Source organism: Malus domestica, chromosome 15, assembly GCF_042453785.1.
Source record: "Malus domestica chromosome 15, GDT2T_hap1".
NCBI classification, from domain to species: domain Eukaryota; kingdom Viridiplantae; phylum Streptophyta; class Magnoliopsida; order Rosales; family Rosaceae; genus Malus; species Malus domestica.
In genome coordinates, this window is record NC_091675.1 from 50,838,292 (window position 1) to 50,845,451 (window position 7,160).

Sequence of the window (7,160 nt, forward strand, 5' to 3'; positions counted from 1 at the left end):
GAAGGTTTGATGAGGTCTGTAATTACGTTTACGTGGGTTGAAAATTCACCAGTTTTATGAGGTCTGTAATTACGTTTGCGTGGGTTGAAAGTTCACCAGTTTTCCCCATGAAAAAGGACGTCTACGCACGTTCATTTCGATTTTGCTTTTTCATCCTGCATTATTAGGCCATGGTTAGAAAAATATATTATTTAGGTCCTTAAGGCCACCTCCAATCAGAAGGGTTAAAACATAATCTCATATAGAATTATAATTTTGTAAAAAAATTAATTTTAAATTAATAGTGTCAGATCATATTCATATACTATCTATAACCAAATGAGCTAAACATAGCCTCATCAATTTCCGATGGATAGCTAGACTAAAATTCTATGGAGCTCATCAAGCCATCATTTGGCTAAAGGGGCATTGGGTTGGCCAAATGTAGCCCCCCTTCTTAGCCCTTTTTGGAGCTCAGCTCCTCTACTGCACTATTTGAGTCAAATTCAACAACTATGTTTGAAAACATTTAATGGAAGTTTAATTAAATTAATCGATAAATTTAATATATAAACTTAAAACTAAGTAATTATTGAGAAGGTTATGTTTAGCCACTTCAGTGACGGTATATAAGTATGACGCGATATTGTTCAGTCATTTCGGTTGAAGATGGCCTAAGGTAAGAATTTTGAGGATATGTGAGACTAATGTATGTTAGTTACAAAATTATGTTTGTATAGATCACTTGAAATATTTGACAACTTAATAAAGAAAAACCAACTTAAAATCCATGAACCATTAGAAAACTCATTTTCTTTTTTGGTTTTATTAAGTTGTCAAATATTTAAGCTTTTGAATACAAACTAATATAATCTTGTGGCTAATATACATTTGGTCCTCACAAATCTTTAAAATGAAGACCTTACTTGATCAATGAATTTATGACAAATTAAATAGTCTAAAAATAAAAGGCTCGAATTAGGGCTAGGTTCGGTTCAAATCGGTTCAATTTTTTTTTTCGGTTTTGGTTTTTTTTTGGTTCCGGTTCGGTTTTTTCCGTGATTTTTTTAAATCTTTTTTATTTTTGTCAAAAATATAAAGAAGAGTAATTTTACTTTTTGTTTCCGATGAACTAAGAAATTAAAGAAGGAACTTGAATTAAAACTAGGGCAACTCGCAATGATGGCTGCATCAAACAAATCATCCATATCTACAATATGAACAGAAACCTTTGTAAATCATAAAGTCCTTAATGCTAAATCCTTTAAGAACCAAGACTTGAAAACCCTAAATCTGCAATACAAACCCACAAGTAAGAAACAAACCCACAACACAAAAATCGAACAAATCTGCAATACAAACCAAACTCCCTCCATGGCGCCATGTCACTGCCTCCGTTTTCCGGCCAAACCAAGGCGATTTAGCCCAAAAAAAAGGTACATCTTCGTCTCATCTAGAAGTATGATTTTTGTTTTTGAATCACTTGATTTCGTTGAGTATTCAAGAAGTTATGAACGTTTAAAGTTTACCCAGTTTCTGGCGAGTTTCCAAGTTTTCCCTCGTACCAATCAACTTTGAGGCTATTTTCCCGCCATCTCCAGCAACCATTGGGCTTCCAAATAGGTTTAATCTTATTATATATTTTCCTATCTTCATTTTGATATTTTATGGGTCGAATTTGGTTAAGAAACGATTAAGTTACAAAGCTTTGAAAATTGCCCAAGAACTCCGGGACACTTAACGGAGTTTTTAACGGAAGGACCAAAATGATGGATGGTGGACAATCTCAAGGACCACTTTTATCGATTTGAAATGTTAGGGACCAAAGTGAAGAGTTATGCAAATCTCAGGGACTATTTTGACTATTTAGCCTTTTTTTTTCCTAAACGAAAATAATTTTTTTTAATGAAGATAGAAAAGTGTAGAATAAGATTATACCTATTTGGAAGCCCAATGGCTGCCGGAGATAGCCGGAAAATAGCCTCAAAGTTGACTGGTCTGAGGGAAAATTGGAAAACTCGCCGGAAACTGGGTAAACTTTAAACGTTCATAACTTCTTTAATACTAAACTAAATCAAGTGATTCAAAAACAAAAATCATACTTCTCGATGAGACGAAGAGAATGGTACCTTTTTAGACAGTTAAATTGCGGTGGTTTGGCCATAAAAAGGCTCATAAGTGTCTAACTCGAGACTAAGACAGCCATTTTAGAACCGTTTTCTGGCCAAACCACAGTGATTTAGCCTTCAAAATAGGTACCATTCTCTTATTATCGTCGAGAAGTATGATTTTAGTTTTGAATAACTTGATTTCGTTGAGTATTGAAGAAGTTATGAACATTTAAAGTTTACTCAGTTTCTGGTGAGTTTTCCAGTTTTCCTTCGGACCAGTCAACTTTGAGGCTATTTTCCGGCTATCTCCGGCAGCCATTGGGCTTCCAAATAGGTATAATCTTATTCTACACTTTCCTATCTTCATTTTGATATATTATGGGTCGAATTTGGTTAAGAAACGTTTGAGTTATGAAGCTTTAAAAATTGTCCAAACTTCTAGCCAAGAACTCCGGGACACTTAACGGAGTTTTTAACTAAAGGACCAAAATGATGGATGGTGGATAATCTCAGGGAGTACTTTTATCGATTTGAAATGTTAGGGACCAAAGTGATGAGTTATGCAAATCTTAAGGACCATTTTGGCTATTTAGCCAAAAAAAATTACAAACTTTAAATGATAATAGAACAAAGTAATACTAATTTATAATAAAGAAGTCAGGTTGTTAATAGATGAATTTGATTGAATTTTTATTGTGTTAGGAAGTGTTAGGAGGAGGATACAATTATCTTTCTAGACTACGACACTTGTACATCATTAGCATCACAAGTACTCATTTTCCAAATGTGCATTACATTTGATTTAAAAAATTTGGTATTCCTACCATTATCCTGAAAACATATATATTCACATAAAAACTTTGTTCTTATTGTGAGGAAACTCCAAATGTTGAAGCCATATTCTTTAATTGGTCTATGATTGAGGAGTGACCGTTGAAACGTGTAGACTTCAAAAGGATGTCTAACCTAATAATAATGGTAATTGTGGTTGAATCTGAAATATTTAACTGCAAATTCACCTGTTCTTTAGACCTTTCTGATTCTCTTCGTTATCTTTACTGGCATGATATCCACTGGAATCTTTACCGTCAAATTTTACTCTGGAAAATCTGGTTGAGCTTCATATGCCCGTATGCTATTTTAACATTGATTGTATCAACAAGAAAGATGTAAGACAATGAAAGCTACAACGAGGGATTATCCATTCTATATATGAAAATCAATCCTAAAATGGATGTTAAAACAATGAAAGCTACAATGAGGGATTATCCATTCTAGTCCTTCTCCAAATGATAGGATCGTGAGGGATAAGTTTGTTTCATTCCAATCCCCTTTGAATTTTAAGAGTTACCTATTACTTTAGTCTAAACTAGGGGGAGGTGGCATTGTGCAATTTTGGGGTACATTTCAGTTTACTTACGAAATTGCCATTGAGTCTCTCTGTTCCCTCATTTAACGTTATTTGCAAAATTGCCATTGGGCTTCAGAAAGGGTTTTCGGTCTTTAGGCTGGAATTTCCGTTCAGATTGGAATTTTCGATTATTCGATCCACGCGTTGATCATCGCTGGATCGCCGGCTGTGTGGGATCTGGTGAGGGGATGGGTTACGTGTCCATCATTGTCGAAAGGTTTGCTTCGACTGCAACCTCTCGACTTTTCGTTTCGTTTCAACTTCTATCTCACAAGCCTCTGCTTCAGTCGCTCTTGATCTTCGCCTTTTCTAAGGCGTTCGAGGGACAAAAACCGAAAGCCAAACCTCCACCACAAACGAAGTCACAAATAGGGATGGGCAACGGCGGACGGGTAACCGCGGTTATTTACCCATAACCATTTATACTTATACCCGCATAATTGTTTACCCATTGGGTAATTGCCCAAGCAGTTATACTCATACTCATAACCATTTATAAACGGTTAACCATATCCATAACAGCATACCCATTTAACCATAATCGTTTAATACCAGTTTACTCATTTACTCTTTTTAACCCGTTTATTTTTTATTTATTTTTTACCATTACCTCTTTTTTCACCCTTATACATGGTTTTTAACAACTTGAAAATTAAAAAAAAAATGTCATAATTTTTTTTGGCAATTAAACACCGTTATAAGCACATTCATCATACATTTCTGTATTTTAATTTTTTAAATCCTTATCTCATTCCAATAATTGAAATAATTTCCGGCAAAGACACAACGGCGTGCACTCGTACGTGGGTTATTTATATGCTCAGCAAGCACCCTTATATGCAAGAAAAGGTTGTAACAGAAGTTTGAGAAGCAGCAAATCTGAAAGATGACTCAAGCATTGTTGAACTTGCAGACAATCTTAATGAAGATGCCCTTAATAAAATGCAGTATGTCTTAGTAGCTTTGACTGAGACACAGAGGCTCTACCCTGTAATTCCACCGTAAATTTGACTAACATCTTAACTAAATCTAATGCATGCATACCGCAAGGGAAATGATTTCAGTGCGCTCCCGTTTAGTTTTCTCACTTAAATTTCTTTTGATTTATTCAATTTAAGAATAGAAATACTCCATGGATCATCGTTGATTACTTTTTAATTAATTAAAACACTACTATATAAACCACATTATAGTCAATAGTATTGATCTAAGTTTTGTCTGATAGAGAACATGATTTGTATTAATTTTACATATATAAAATAAATAGGTAAACAGTTATTCGTTTATAATCGTGATTAATACTCATAACCAACCATTTAAATTTTACAGATGAACGATTATACCTATAACCATTTATTTATTTAAACAGTTACCCAAATGAGCATGTAACCGCGGGCCATCCCTAGTCACGAACGCCACTCTCACTCACCCTCCACCGTTACACACGAACCCAATCATAATTCTGAAATCCAAACACAACCCAGATGTTAATCCTTCAGAGAATGGCAATGGCCACTTCTTCTTCCTTCCTCTTAATCCCTCTCCTCAATAATCTTCTTTGCTTTCCCCAGTTAAACACCAAGCTCCGAGTTCAGGTCTCTGTCCTTCTACGGCGGTAGAACTGGAGTCTCCACCTCCTCGGCGATGGCCACGGAGGCTCAGGTCTCGACCCAAGACGACAAATTGAAGGATGCCCAGATGGAGGTAGCTGATAAGCCTGAGACAGTCGTGCTTCCAACCAACGAGTCCTCCGAAAGCCTCATCATAATTCGACACACGGTATTTATTGAAATTTCATTGCTTTGGATTGGATTTATGATTGTTTTATGTTAAATTGAAGTAGGGTGCTTTCCTGTTGAATTTTTTGAATTTTTAGATTCTTAGGAGCTTCCCCTTTTTGAAAGTTTGATGCTTTTAATTAACTATTTTCAATTCTGCGTTACTAATGGTCACCTGATTCTATTGTGAAGAATGAGAAAGTGAGGATGAAGAAAATAAGAACCTAACTTTTCGGTAATTTGAAATTTGATCGCATAGGACATGGAAAAATGGGTGTACAGCGGTAGATAAGTTGGGAAAAATTTCATCCTGTTTTTGGGAATGTGAGAAGATACATGGGTTTCTGTATTTTGATAAAGTGTTGAGGTCGAGCCATGTTCATTTTTTTCTGAATTTTCTTGTAGTTTGGTATTAATGGCGCCTTTTCCGCTGTTATGGTGATGAACCATTTATATGTGTTTGACTGCAGTGTGCACACGTGATGGCCATGGCTGTTCAAAAGCTCTTCCCGGATGCAAAAGTGACAATTGGTCCATGGATAGAAAATGGGTTCTATTATGATTTTGATATGGAGCCTTTGACGGACAAAGAGTTGAAGAGAATCAAGAAGGAGATGGTAAGTGGAATTTCTGTATAAGTTATCATGTTTGTATCAAAGTTTTGGAACCATGAAACTATTGAAAACTATTCATGCACATTTCTTTTGTGATTTGTAGGATAGCATCATTGGTAGAAACTTACTATTAGTAAAGAGTCCTCCACGTCTATACCCTTGTCATAATCTCCATAATTATCTTATGTATATTATCACGTTATCTTAGAGATTTGTAATCCCGTTAGGATTTGTATTGGGAGCTACACAATCCCTTTAGGACTCTTTGTAAACTGGTATATTTATACCTGATTATGAGCAATGGAAAGTTAAGTCTTCCACCAATATTACTGCTTCGTGTTTACTGTGCTCTTTCTCTGAATATATATATTTCTACATGGTATCATCCCTTTCTCCGGCTTAACCACCCTTCTCGATCCGCTTCCCATCATGTCCTCTACCTCCCCACTTCCTGGCCCTGCTATTGCCCAGTTTCTCAAACTCAATGACTCCAATTACCTCACATGGCTTCGTCAGATCAAGCCCTTTCTTGTTGGTCATGATCTGTGGAAGGTCGTTAATGGCTTCTACCCACCCCCTCCGGCCACCTTCACCGTCACTGCCACCCCTTCCTCTGCCGCTACTAACTCCGACAGTTCTTTCGTGACTACTACCTTTACTCTTCCCAACCCCACTTTCGCTCATTTGTACCAACACGATCAGTTGGTCGTAAGCTACATAGCCGCCACCTTAACAGAACCTGTCCTTGCTCTCACTGTGGGCCATGACTCCGCCCAAGCCGTTTGGGCATGTCTTCAACGGCGCTTCGCCTACGACCCTGTCCTCAACTCCGTCGCCTTGCGTTACCAACTGCTTGATATTTCCAACAGATCTTGCTCTATTGCTGACTATCTTCAACATGCTAAATCTCTTGCTGACAAACTCGCTACTATCGGCCGTCCTGTTGATCTTGAAGACTTCATCACCGTTGTTCTCCGTGGTCTTGGATCTGACTACCTTACCCTTACCACTGCTATCATCAACGTCACCATTCTTCTAACCTTTGAGGAGTTGACCTCCAAGATTGAAGCTTTTGATCTCCAGAACCTTCGCACCTCCACCACGTCTGCCGCTTTGTAAATTGCCCTCATCACTACCCACCAACCCCGTGCTTCTTCTCAGTCCTCAGGCAGTCACGATGGAAATTAGAACGGTCGTTTCCAACGGAACAATGGTCCGCAGTGTAATACCTCCGGCTGGCATCCTAGCAAGAATACCAATTCCCGCA

General features: G+C 37.2%; 1 long non-coding RNA gene across 1 annotated transcript; it reads left to right on the forward strand.

Annotated features, from left to right (window-relative positions):
* Nucleotides 1-5,057: 5,057 nt before the first annotated feature.
* Nucleotides 5,058-5,894, forward strand: LOC103425317 (uncharacterized). The gene is made up of 2 exons (XR_011576503.1): nt 5,058-5,280; nt 5,750-5,894. It is a non-coding gene; the product is annotated as an uncharacterized lncRNA (long non-coding RNA).
* The last annotated feature ends 1,266 nt before the right edge of the window (nt 5,895-7,160 follow it).